Source organism: Pinus tabuliformis, chromosome 2_1, assembly GCF_031772625.1.
Source record: "Pinus tabuliformis cultivar Carrire ecotype Pingquan chromosome 2_1, CPIR1, whole genome shotgun sequence".
NCBI classification, from domain to species: Eukaryota; Viridiplantae; Streptophyta; class Pinopsida; order Pinales; family Pinaceae; genus Pinus; species Pinus tabuliformis.
In genome coordinates, this window is record NC_142299.1 from 477863085 (window position 1) to 477877731 (window position 14647).

Genomic DNA, 14647 nt, shown 5'->3' on the forward strand with positions numbered 1-14647 from the left:
TCTTCTCTCAGATTTCACTTTTTTATAAAACAACATTTAAATGTCTAGTTGATTTCTTTATGAATACCAAGTGCAATCTTTTTTCACTAATTATTTTTAAAATTTCTAGGCCATGGTACTTTGTTTGTTAATTGCTTTCTTTCTTTCAGCGATTTTGGGAGCATATTGTGGAAAGAGCCGAGTGAATACTCTTGCAATGGAGCGATATTTTTCCAAGGTAGCTTCTAGAGACCAACTAGATTGTATGGAAATTGTCAATTTATTTGAGAGAAAACTTTGAAAAAAAGCAGCAACTCTTTCAAATTTTTAGTTAAGTAAATGTAGAACCCAGATGAGATAGAGTGATTTGAATTTCTTTTGAAAGCAATAGAGAGTTAGGTTCATTGTGTGATTCCTCTCTGGATTATTGGACTCAAAAGAGGTTTGCGAGCTCTCATATCAAAAGAGAGCCTGCAGATCTCTGAAACATCAAAAATTTAAATAAATTTAGTTTCAATGTCATGAAAAAAAGGATTTTTATGATTTTTATTTTGTAATTTAGAGGAATTGGTAATTGGGTCAGTTTCATGACAATTCTCTTCTTAGAAGTGGTCAAAACAGAGGAATTGAATTTTGAATCTCTTAGTTTACATAAATTCACATCACTTCTATCAACAATTAAACTACCCCTAACACTCTGCTTTAATATTTAAATTCAATAAACAAATTACAAATCCATTTATTTCTTATTTGATTTATTTACAGAGATATTACCTTTTTCTTTTGTAAGCTTGGTAGGACTACATCTTCATCATGTTCCCAAGACTTTCGATTCAGTGAGACTTCATTTCCACGACCATTGCCAATTAAGCTACCCCAAATAGAGTATGGAAATATTACCTTGGCATACATTAAATCTTACCATTATTAAAATCGTTTAGGTCATTCACTGTATAATTGGATCTGATTACTGCTCATACAACTTTGGACTTTATTTGATCTCCAGTGTTATAACTCTGGAAGTTATTTCTTCCGTAAATTACTGAATTCTAAAATATATAGGACTAACATGTATATTTATTTTACAGAATTATTCAAATTTTAATTTCTTTAATTAATTTTTTTTTTTAATAGAGTTTTTTTTTTTTTTTTTTTTCTTCGTTGGCTATAAGCATACATTTAATTTGAATTTTTGGGTATAGGCATATAGGAATATCTAGGCATTATTTTTCACCGAAGAAAGGGTGGTTGAATTAAATTAAACTTAAAATCTTAGATTAAACTGAAACGTAAGTTCTGTTGCATTTTCTAAATCTTAATTCTCTATTTTACTTTTTAAAAGTTTATAAAAGATTTATAAGTAAATTTTCTCAAGCGCTGGTTAATTCCTTCACTAAGCTTTGTGAAACTTCGTTTTTTCTCAGGTCATATGATGATTAGGCTTGCTATCTAGTGCACTGCGGGATAGGATTAATTCTTTCACTAAGCTCTGTGAAACTTCGTTTTTTCTCAGGTCATATGAACATTAGGCTTGCTATCTAGTGCACTGTAAATTCAGTTATTTATTTGATGAAATAAATAACTCTGAAAGTTAGTTTTTTTCTCAGGTCATATGAACATTAGGCTTGCTATATGGTCCACTGTAACCGTGCTCTATAGACACTGTTGTATTATGATTAGCGGTTATATATTATTAAATTAAGATTAGATATGTTACTTTATTATTATTATTTTACACATTTAATAAATGAATAGAATTCACACGTTTAAATTGATTTACTTATTTCATTTGATGCTGATAAAGCAGAAAACCTCGTGACTTCGCTTAAGTTAATTATACTCTGCAACCAAAATATGTCTTCGGGCATGATCGACGCCTTAACTCCACACAATAGACAAAATCCTTATGTTATGACCTGCCACCAGACTTTATAACATGTGAGGTGTATTCGATAAAACCTTAATAGTCCCCCGTCCCCCTACCCACATGCAATGGCTAACGAGCTTGCCATAGGGCATTAAATGCCCGCTTAGAAAGCCGATAACACGCGCGCGGTGACTAGAAAAATAAAAAATAATGGCGGTGTGTTATCTGCTTAAAGAAGCTAAGCGGGCATTTAATGCCCTATGGCAGGCTCGTTAGCCATTGCCCTACCCACAACCCCTATATTATATATAGGAGCGAGGGGAGAGAGCAGATCCTACAGAGGCAGTCGTTACAGTAGTTGATCTAGCAGCAAGATGACCAGCAGCAATACGAGTAGTTGATGCAGTTCCATCCCTGTACTGGCTTCCCTGCCCTCGATAGACGATCCTTATGATTTTAACCTGATTATGTTTACTCTATTGATTCTTTTGCTTACCCAGCAGCATATATATATTGATTCTATTGCTTACCCAGCAGCATATATAGATGTGGGTCGAGTAGCGTACCGAATAAAGGCAAACCCAAAAGCAAAGCTAGCAACAGAGCAAGCAGGAGCAGTTGCACGAGTAGTTAAAGCACCACTAGTACTCTTCCAAGGCATCCAACATTAAACCCAGCATCTTGCCCTGTTTCAACCTTTACACATTCCCTTTAAGCTTACCCTGTTCGACCTTTTACATATCCTAAGCTGTTCGACTTTATGCACATTGACAGCGTGTTCCAAAGAAGCAGGAGCAAAACCCACCCCTATTAGGAGCAGCACTCTAACAGGAAGATAGCCCATTACTATAGGGGAATAGCCCACTACCATGGGATAACGCAGTAGGGAGAATAACTGGGAGAAAACCCGGAAGAGTTTCAGTTTTGGTCGTTGGACCTAGCCAGATTAAGCTGTTAATACTAACGCCGATGCGTTGATATTAAGCTGTTAATGATACTGCTCTCCCATTAATGATGCCTATTATATGACTAGGTTGTTACTACATACATCCTACATACTAATGCCTATTCCACGATGGCTGCCGCTAATTAGGTCTGCTGTTATACCACGACTGGTAATGCCTATGAATAAAATTTTGGTGTTGCGTGGCTGATAGAAAGATTTCGCTGGTCCTCTGTATCAAGAGCCCGACATTCGTAATCGAGCTGTTGTTTCTGTTGATTGTTTAGCAGGTGAAACAGAAGTAGATCCAATAGGAAAGGAGTAAGCTGCAATAACACTAAAGCTACTATAACACCATCAGTAGCTTAAGAAGTATATCCAGGATATTTTATTTACAGGGGCATGCTTAACAAGTGACAAAGTTATAGTTTACTATATTTCATTTACAAGGGCTTATTTTACAAGTACAGGGTATGTAATAAAAAAGCGTAAGGTACGAAGCTGCTTGTCCTTCCTAGGGCAAGGTTTCTTCCTGCAAAATGCTCGTATAATCATAACTCTGCTGATTTAGTCGAGTCCGTTGATTACAATAGCCTTATCCTCGTGTTTTTATCCCTCTCCTATTCCCTTTAAGCATCGGATCACCCTATCCACTACCTGAGAATGCCTATCTCAAACCCATGAAAAATGGCTCCTTCGGGTGACAGCCTCAGTGGGCGGTAACTCTCCACACTAGTGATAGGGTTTCGGAGATCAACCCCGGGACGGAAGAGACCACAAAAGTGTACTCGCTTGGGTAAGTCCTTGTCTAATATTTTGATCCAGTTGCTTTCCATGTGAGAGCCATGTTCTATTTCCCATGTGATAGATTGGGCAAAACGTGGAATGGAAATAGAAGCAATCTACCAAAAACTACCAAGAATTAGTTTATGGAATTTATTTGAACTGGGATGGATTGTTTTAAGGTCAGTTCTTGCTTTTCATTAGCGACAAATGAAATGCACTTCCCAATTGGTGATCCCAGAAAAAGACCGATTTAAGTTTGTTTTTTGTTTCCGAATCGTAGAGTGGATCATTAATAAGAATTCGTGCCATTTTCCAAGGGAACAAAATCGTTAAATGATCAATCTCTTTATGTTGGCTGATTTATCCCTTTTAGTCGAATATCACTTTTTGGGAGTAGCTATCTCATGTTTTGACCAATAGGGAGACGAATCCAGCCACCATAATTGATAGGTTGGTCAAAAAGCGTGGTCTACTCGGTTGGTCAGCACTACATTGATAATAGCTTCTTTGCAGATTTCACGGATTGGAAAGCCAGGGGTGCTTTGCTCTGGACAATTGTTCCAATAGCTAGACCACCCATTTCAGCATGATCTCAACTGAAAGCATGAGAAATATCGTTCCTTGCATCTTATAGTAAGATATGAATTGACCTCCATTGTACTCTAACTAACAAGCATGGAACAACGACAATATAGGGCATTATTCAGTTACAATTAGAGTTTCAAAAACCAGTGATAGATGATACCATGAGAAACCATATAAGTTTATTGTAGCTCACTAAGTTTCTCATATAGACTTATAATGGGAAATCAACAAATTTGATGGAAACAATTTCTCACTTCACAAATCTGGTCTTAGCTTATGGGGAAATGCCTTAAATGTGGCAACTCGACAGCCTTAGATGTGGCAACTCGGTTCTATTCTAAAGGACACGTCCCAATAGAATGGTGCAAACTTTTACATTGGCTGCCTATAGCAACGAGAATTGCGACAATCTGTAGTAATCATCAAATTCTCGGTCTTAGAAGCACAAAGCAAGAAAGGTAGCTTGACGTCTCAATGGCTCAGTACGACTTGCAACATTCAAACACAGAGAATCAATAGTTCAATAGGCTATGGATGCAAAGGGGAAGAAAAGAACATCAGAGCTTGAGACTCTCACATGAATTCAACAACGTAGATAGTGAAACTACTTGCAAAACCTGGTAATCCGTATGATCATAGGTCTACTGAGAGCTCGAGATTGTATGGAACCCAAGTTGGGAAGAGCAAGATCTCTAGAGTATTGGAATAGGAATGGGATCAAGCAATAACAAAGGGGGGGATAGTAAATTGAAAAGGCCTGAAGACGAGGTTTAAGGCCGAAGATGCATGCTTGAGCATCAATGATGCTAATTGGTCATTCAACCAGCCTAAATTGTGGAAATAGATGACTTAGGTCCTATCTCATATGAACCAGTGAGAGAGCACAACTCGGTGAGCGGTATATTCCAAGTCAGATCTAACTTCATTTCTAAGTTGTAACTTCTTTACACACCCTTAAAACCCAATAATGAAGAGCCACTTAGGTAGTAGTGATGCCAGCAATTCAGATCAACAAGCACTAGTCACTACTGATCAATGGGTTTTTCCATGGATCGATTTGCTTTACTTCCATATGGATTCTTTCTCTTTCACTACTTGAATGATTGTTGCTGAAATGATACGATAGTGGTTTGCTGCTGAAATCTTTGACAACGTTGGCTTTGGCTGTACTTATTGCTTCCATGGCTTAGAAATTGGCTACCAGTACTTAGGCATACATAGCTGCCGCAGTTTCAATAACATAGGCAGTCATAGCTATGGACTAATCTACAACTATAGTTACTTGGGCTATGGATTTACTTAGTGATAATTCTGTAGCTTATATGGCTCTGGTTGCTTTGACTTCTGCGAGAACAACTCAAGACACTATTCTTGATACATAACATTCATGGAAGTGATCAATTGGTAGTGGTGGATTACCCCATTTATCATTCCCCTATGGTCTTCGAAAGCCCATTGTTGCTCACATTCATTAAAATTTTCTAATACCAACCTATTTTTTATTCCCTACAATTTATTTTATAAACAAAATAAATTTTGAATTGTTGAAAAATAAAATCATTGGTATTTTAATTTCCAGAAATATGCAACGAAAATAAAAGATAGAGAGAGATCAATACCACATTACAACAAATAAACACCCACAACAATTCTTCTTCATTAATTAATCTAGAAAATCAGGGTTTCAACCCACAAAGAATTTACAAAGATAAATAAAGTGACTGGAACCTGCAACTTGGCCCCACTAGAATAATTTGGCCCAAGGAAATTCGACCAACTAGAAAGTACCCACTGAAGAAACTCGTCCTGGAGAAAATCGGCCCACTTCTCACTAACAAATCGGCCCTTGTGGCTTGCCCTTGCTCAAACTCTACTTACAAATCATCCTTGGCAAATTGGCCTCCCCAACAACTGTGCATCCTTGCTTTAGCAATTCAGCCTCTCCAATCTCTAGCAAATCGGCCTCCTAGAAACACTCCCAAAATTATCCTTGTATTCTCCTTCCTTCTCCTTAGTCTAACTGGGCCTCTAGCTCCAAAGAATTAGCTCTCTCCTTCTTGAGAAAAATCGCTTCCCAAAAATGTTGTAGCTGCCTCTCTTCTCTGTTTGTGTCTTCACCTCCCCCTTAGGCTTTCATTTATAATCTTCATTAAGCCCAAATGCCTAACCCTAATCTCTCTTATAAAAGGTCTAGGAGATCAATGGTTGAGATTATTTCTAAGTCACTTAAATAATTTTATTATTTTTCTTTAAAAAAATGACTTAATAGTCCATAATAATTAACTAACTTTAATTATTGTATTTTAACTAAGTTAGACTAAGAAAGAAGACATAAGTACCTAAAGAGGCAATAAAACATCTCCTGCATGCCAAGACACAAATCCTATTTTGAAGACCTTCCGAAGCTACCATAAGCTTCAACACTTCCTCCTAGTAAGGAGGAGATTTTTCACTACCCCCAACTTGTCTCTGTACTTCACAAACTTTCCTTTCACTAGAGGCTTAGTGAGAATATCTGCCCCTGCTCCTTTGTGGAAATGTACTGAAGTCTCATAGCGCCTCTCTGAACTCTGTATCCGATGAAGTGATATATGATCTCGACGTGCTTGGACCAATCATAAAACACAGGATTCTCAAAGAACTTAATGCAACCGTGATTATCACAACGAATCATTGTTGGCCTTGTTGTCACAAAATCTAGCAAGCCCTATGGAGGGAAAGCCTATAGGACGAAGAGCTAGACTAAGTGCCAACAACGGGACAATGGTGTGAAAATTTGAAAACCCAAATCCCTACTGCAACAAACTGATATTACTTCTCCTACTTGTTAATTCATGCAAGTTATTTACTATGTTACACTGTAAATATTGAAGTAAATACGACTGCAACCTTCACTAATTAAATTATATGCGGAAACAAGAACTAAGCAAGAATAAATAACCACACACACAATTGACACTGTTGTTTTTGGACAAATGTCCCCGGAAAAACCCAATGCGGGAAAATCAGTGCAACAGCTAAGGGTTTGTATTATTATGCTGTAGTTTCTGAATACAATCTTTGGATGCCTTACTGGCTATCTGATACAGAGAATCTGACTGGAAAAGAAATTAGTGAGAAATACCTCATTCTATCACTGGAGATTCAATACTGATCCAAGATCTGGATGGCAAGCCCCATACTAGGCTCTGCGTCACCCTTCTTGCTGATCGATTTACCTCTGGAACTTCGACTCTCTGCCCTTCTAGTCTCACACCCCAGCTTCTGGCGCTAGAACTCGACTCTCCAGAAAATTTCGAATCTCCTCTCAGGCTTTGCGCTGCCTCAATGTGGCTCTACGCTACCTCTTTTGGATCTCTCTCTGCCTCCTCTACAATGTATCCCCGGATCAGGAATCTCTCCAAATGGAAAACTATCCCTACCCCTCACTGCAAGAAATCTCCTCGATGACCTCTCTAACAATTGTTGCGTTGTTCTCTTGAGAAAATCGATCTTCTGATCTCTCACTCGATGTGTCTTCCAAATGCCCATCGAAGTCCTTCTTATAATCTTCTTGGTGAGTAATCAACGGCCCAGATTAAATTCTAATCAATGGCTCAGATCATATTGACTCGATCTCCGTCTTTTTCTAGAAGATTCACACCCAGTTTTATTAATACCCTTTAATTATTTTGATTTCCTAAGTTTAGACTTAGGCATCCATTAAAAATAATTAATTGTTTTAATAAAACTGTCTCTCGGTGAAATTTCCCAAAACGATTTCTAGGCATTCTGGAATACATGTGTCCTAGCCTCCCTGCAAATTTTGAGGCTTAGAGCACATCCGATGCTACCAGAAATCAACACTGCCTCTTAGCAAGGAATGTGCTCTAGTAATGCAACCTACTGAAGCATCACCCTGACTTTGTAACATCTCCCTCTGCATTGTTGATGTCTGACATCACTGCCCACCAACTACTACGCAAATGTTGCATCTGTGTTGCTGTTGACTCTGCATGCTGCCACCAAATACATTGCTGGCAACACTAGATATGCACTGCTCAGTATTTGACTATTACTAGCCACTGCATTTGTCAGTCTGGCATCTGATTGCACCACCTGACATTGGTCCATCCTACTACTGCTAACTATGGGCTCCTGTAGCAAGGTCTGGATCCAAGAGGTGGCCTCATCAAGGATCTTACCCGAACTACAGTACTAGATCACCCCACCTCTCCCCTGGAGGTATCTAGGCAATCATGGCAAACTCCTCCTCCTCGATCTTTGCAGTTGCAGCCTGCGGATCATGTTTCTCATCCTTGCCCTTCTTCTTGAGAGGACACTGCATAGCGTAGTGACCAAATTCACCACACCGGAAACATTTGATCTTTGAGACGTCCTTCTTCCGCCTCTGCTGCTCTTGCTGCCCCTTTGATGCAAGGGATGCATTCTCCTCCTCCTCCTTGGGCTTCGTCCCACTGCTGCTGCTACCATCAAGTTTGTACTTGACTAAGTCTCGCCTCATCTCTTCCTGTTGAAGAGCGGCCCACATCCCTTCCTAATTCGGCAATTTCTCTCTGCCTAGGATACTCTGGGCAAATACTTGCCATTCTTTTGAGACTGAATTAAGGGCCAACCTCACCATCTCTGTAGGTTGAGGTGTTGATCCTAGAGCTGCCAACTGATCTCGGACTTCTTGAAGCTTCAATAGGAACATATCAATGCGTTCCGCCTTCTGCATCCTTGAGGATTTCATTTTCTCCTCCAAGTACATCTTCCGCTGCTCGGAAGATCCTTGATACAATGTAGACAAGGCATCCCGCATATCTTTGGCCATCCCTTTGCTAGCAATGTGACATACAACGTGATCCCTCACTCCATCGAGGATCAACCACTTGGCCTTCACCATCTCAGCGTTGTACTTCTTGTGTGGATCTGCATCGACAAGTTCAGCTACCACACTATCAACATAGGCTTTGAGATCATGCTCATCGAGAAGGCAGGAGATCCTAGCTTTTAAGATCACATAGTTGGATGCTCCGTCCAATCGATCTTGATCTCTCAGCCCATTAGCTGCCATATCTACCAACAAAAAAATCGAATTGCTCCCTCTCTCCTCTGCGCAACTGCTAGGCTGGCCTACGCACTCGCTATTGGAGTTAGTAGATCTACTCCTCGCTATTGCTGCTCAGCAACTGAGAAATATAATTCCTTGGCTTGGAATTCACAGAGGAAGAAATACTGTAGCAAACGGATATTACTTCTCTTACTTGTTAATTCATGCAAGTTATTTATTGTGTTACATTGTAAATATCGAAGTAAATACAATTGCAACCTTCACTAATTAAATTATATGCGGAAACAAGAACTGAGCTAGAAGAAATAACCACACACACAATTGACACTATTGTTTTTGGACAAATGTCCCCGAGAAAACCCAATGTGGGAAAATCGGTGCAGTAGCTGAGGGTTTGTATTATTATGCAATAGTTCTGAATACAATCTTTAGATGCCTTACTGGCTATCTGATATAGAGAATTTGACTGGAAGATAAATTAGTGAGAAATAGCTCACACTATCATAGGAGATTCAATACTGATCCAGGCTCTAGATCGCAAGCCCCACATTGCCTCTGCGTCAGCCTACACAGTTCAGCGTCACAACTACTAGGCTCTTCGTCACCCTTCTTGTTGGTCGATTTTCCTCTGGAACTTCGATTCTCTTCCCTTCTGGTCTACCCCGGCTTCTGGCTCTAGAACTCGACTCTCCAACAAATTTCGAATATCCTCTCAAGCTCTGCTTTGCCTCTTCTGGATCTCTCTCTGCCTCCTCTACAATATCCTCGTATTAGGAAACTCTCCAACTAGAAAACTATCCCTGCCCCTTATTGCAAGAAATCTCCTCGATGACCTCTCTGGCAACCGCTGTGTTGCTCTCTTGATAAAATCGATCTCTGGTCTCTCACTTGATGTGTCTTCCAAATGCCCATCGAAGTCCTTTTCATAATCTTCTCGTTGAGTAATCAATGGAATAGATTAAATTCTAATCAATTGCTCAAATCATATTGACTCGATCTTCGTCTTTTTCTAGAAGATTCACATCCAATTTTATTAATACCCTTTAATTATTTTAATTTCCTAACTTTAGACTTAGGCATCCATTAAAAATAATTAATTATTTTAATAAAATGTCTCCTTGTGGGACTTCCCAAAACGATTTCTGGGTATTCTGGAATACATGTGCCCTAGCATCCCTGCAAATTTTGAGGCTTAGAGCACATCCAATGCTACTAGACATCAACACTCCCGCTTAGCGAGGAATGTGCTCTAGTAATGCAACCTATTGAAGCATCACCCTGACTCTGTAACATCTCCCTCTGCGTTGCTGATGTTTGACATCATTGCCCACCAACCACTGCGCAAATGTTGCATTTGTGCTGCTGCTGATTATGCATGTTGTTGCCAATTGCATCTGCACTGCAACTCTGCTCCAATTGTTGTTGCTACTTTTTGCAAAAACTGCAACTGGAAAACATCCAAAATACTGAACCATCTGTGTTCAGTATGATGCATCCGTCGTCCGAGTTCTGAGTGCTGCGCTGTCAGTGAAGTCTCTACGCTGCTGTTGACTCTGCTCTGTGCCAACTGCACTGTTGGCAACACTAGCTTTGCGCTGCTCAGTACCTGACTACTTCTAGCCACTGCATTTGTCACTCTGGCATCTGACTGCACCACTTAACACTGGTCCATCTTGCTACTGCTGACTATGGGCTCCTGTAGCAAGGTCTTGATCCAAGAGGTGGACTCATCAAGGATCCTACCCATCTGTAGTTCTTTCGAACTACAGTACTAGGTCACCCCACCTCTCACCTGGAGGTATCTAGGCAATCATGGCAAACTCCTCCTCGATCTTTGCGGTTACAGCCTGCGGATCATGTTTCTCGTCCTTGTCCTTCTTCTTGAGAGGACACAGCATAGCGTAGTGACCAAATTCACCACATAGGAAACATTTGATCTTCGAGACGCCCTTCTTCCGCCTTTGCTGCTCCTGCTGCCCCTTTGATGCAAGGGTTGGATTCTCCTCCTCCTCCTTGGGCTTCGTCCCACTATTGCTACTGCCATCAAGTTTGTACTTGACTAAGTCTCGCCTCATCTCTTCTAGTTGAAGAGAGGCCCACATCCCTTCCTAATCCGATAATTTCTCTCTGCCCAGGATGCTATCGGCAAATACTTGCCATTCTTCTGAGACTAAATTCAGGGCCAACCTCACCATCTCTGTAGGCTAGGGTGTTGATCCTACAACTGCCAACTGATCTTGGACTTCCTGAAGCTTTGATAGGAACAGATCAATGTGTTCCCCCTTCTGCATCCTTGAGGATCTCATTTTCTCCTCCAAGTACATCTTCCGTTGCTCGGAAGATCCTTGATACAACGTAGCCAAGGCATCCCACATCTCTTTGGTCGTACCTTTTCCAACAATGTGACATAAATCATGATCCCTCACTTCGTCGAGGATCAACCGCTTGGCCTTCGCCGTCTCAACTTTGTACTTCTTGAGCGGATCTGCATCGACAGGTTCAGCTATCACACTATTGACATAGGCTTTGAGATCATGCTCATCTAGAAGGAAGGTGATCCTAGTCTTCTAGATCACATAGTTGGATGCTTCATCCAATCGATCTTGATCTCTCAGCCCATTAGCTGCCATCTCTGCCAACAAAAATATCAAACTTCTCCCTCTCTCCTCTGCGCAATTGCTAGGCTGGCCTATGCACTCATTACTAGAGTTAGTAGATCTGCTCCTCGCTACTGCTGCTCAGCAACTGAGAAATAGAATTCCTTGGCTTGGAATTCACTGAGGAAGAAATACTGCAACAAACGAATATTACTTCTCTTACTTGTTAATTCATGCAAGTTATTTACTATGTTACACTGTAAATATCGAAGTAAATACAACTGCAACCTTCACTAATTAAATTATATGTGGAAACAAGAACTGAGCTAGAAGAAATAACCCCACACACAATTGACACCATTGTTTTTGGACAAATGTCTCTGGAAAAACCTAATGCGGGAAAACCGGTGCAGCAACTGAGGATTATTATGCAATAGTTCTGAATAAAATCTTTGGATGCCTTATTGGCTATCTGATACACAGAATCTGACTGGCAGAGAAATTAGTGAGAAATACCTCACACTATCATGGGAAATTCAATACTGATCCAGGCTCTGGATGGAAAGCCCCACACAGCCTCTGCGTCAGCCCATGCAGTTCAGCATCGTATCTACTAGGCTCTGCGTCACCCTTCTTGCTGGTCGATTTTCCTTTGGAACTTCGACTCTCTGCCCTTCTGGTCTCACAACCCGGCTTCTGGCTCTAGAACTCGACTCTCCAACAAATTTCGAATCTCCTCTCAAGCTCTGCGCTACCTCAACGTGACTCTGCACTACCTCTTTTGGTTCTCTCTCTGCCTCCTCTACAATGTATCCCCGTATCAGGGAACTCTCCAACCGGAAAACTATCCCTGCCTCTCACTACAAGAAATCTCCTTGATGACCTCTCTGGCAACTACTGCGCTGCTTTCTTGAGAAAATCAATCTCTGATCTCTCACTCGATGTGTCTTCCAAATGCCCATCGAAATCATTTTCATAATCTTCTCGTTGAGTAATCAATGGAATAGATTAAATTCTAATCAATGGCTCAGATCATATTGACTCGATCTCCGTCTTTTTCTAGAAGATTCACACCCAGTTTTATTAATACCCTTTAATTATTTTTATTTCCTAACTTTAGACTTAGGCATCCATTAAAAGTAATTAATTATTTTAATAAAACTGTCTCCGTGTGGGATTTTCCAAAACAATTTTTGGGTATTTTGGAATACATGTGTCCTAGCCTCCTTGCAAATTTTGAGGCTTAGAGCACATCTGATGCTACCAGAAATCAACACTCCCTCTTAGCGAGGAATGTGCTCTAGTAATGCAACCTACTAAAGCATCACCCTGACTCTGTAACATCTCCCTCTGTGCTGTTGATGTTTGACATCGCTGCCCACCAACCACTGCGCAAATGTTGCATTTGTGCTGTTGTTGACTCTGCATGCTATTGCCAACTGCATCTGCACTGCAACTCTGCTCCAACTGCTGTTTTTTCCTTCTACAACAATTGCGACTGAAAAAATCCAAAACACTGAACCAACTGTGTTCAATATGATGCATCCGTCGTCCGAGTTCTGACTACTGCGCTGTCACTGAAGTCTCATGCTGCTGCTGACTCTGCTCTGTGCCAACTGCATTGTTGGCAACACTAGCTTTGCGCTGCTCAGTATCTGATTGCTACTAGCCACTGCATCTGTCACTCTGGCATTTGACTCCACCTCCTAACACTGGTCCATCCTACTACTATTGACTATGGGCTCCCGTAGCAAGGTCTTGATCCAAGGGGTGGACTCCTCAAGGATCTTGCCCATTTGTAGTTCTTTCGAACTACAGTACTAGATCACCCCACCTCTCCCCTAGAGGTATCTGGGCAATCATGGCAAACTCCTCCTCGATATTTGCGGTTGCAGCATGTGGATCATGTTTCTCGTCCTTGTCCTTCTTCTTGAGAGGACACTGTGTAGCGTAGTGACCAAATTCACCACACTAGAAACATTTGATCTTCTAGACGTCCTTCTTCCGCCTCTGCTACTCCTGATGCCCCTTTGATGCAAGGGCTGCATTCTCCTCCTCCACCTTGGGCTTCGTCCCACTTAGTCTTGCCTCATCTCTCCCTGTTGAAGAGCGGCCCACATCCCTTCCCAATCCGACAAGTTCTCTCTGCACAAGATACTCTGGACAAATACTTTCCATTCTTTTGAGACTGAATTCAGGGCCAACCTCACCATCTCTGTAGGCTGAGGTGTTGATCCTACAGCTGCCAACTAATCTCGGACTTCCTGAAGCTTCGATAGGAACAAATCAATGTGTTCCCCCTTCTGCATCCTTGAGGATCTCATTTTCTCCTCAAAGTACACCTTCTGCTACTCAGAAGATCCTTGATACAACGTAGCCAAGGCATCCCACATCTCTTTGGTCGTCCCTTTGCCAGCAATGTGACATACAACGTGATCCCTCACTCCGTCGAGGATCAACCACTTGGCCTTCGCCATCTCAGCCTTGTACTTCTTCTGTGGATTTGCATCGGCAGGTTCAACTACCACACTATTGACATAGGCTTTGAGATCATGCTCATCTAGAAGGCAGGAGATCCTAGCCTTCCAGATCACATAGTTGGATGCTCCGTCCAATCGATCTTGATCTCTTAACCCATTAGCTGCCATATCTGCCAACGAAAAATTCGAACTGCTCCCTCTCTCCTTTGCGCAGCTGCTAGGTTGGCCTACGCACTCCCTACTGGAGTTAGTAGATCTGCTCCTCGCTACTGCTGCTCAACACCTGAGAAATAGAAATCCTTGGCTCGGAATTCACTTAGGAAGAAATACTACAACAAACTGATATTATTTCTC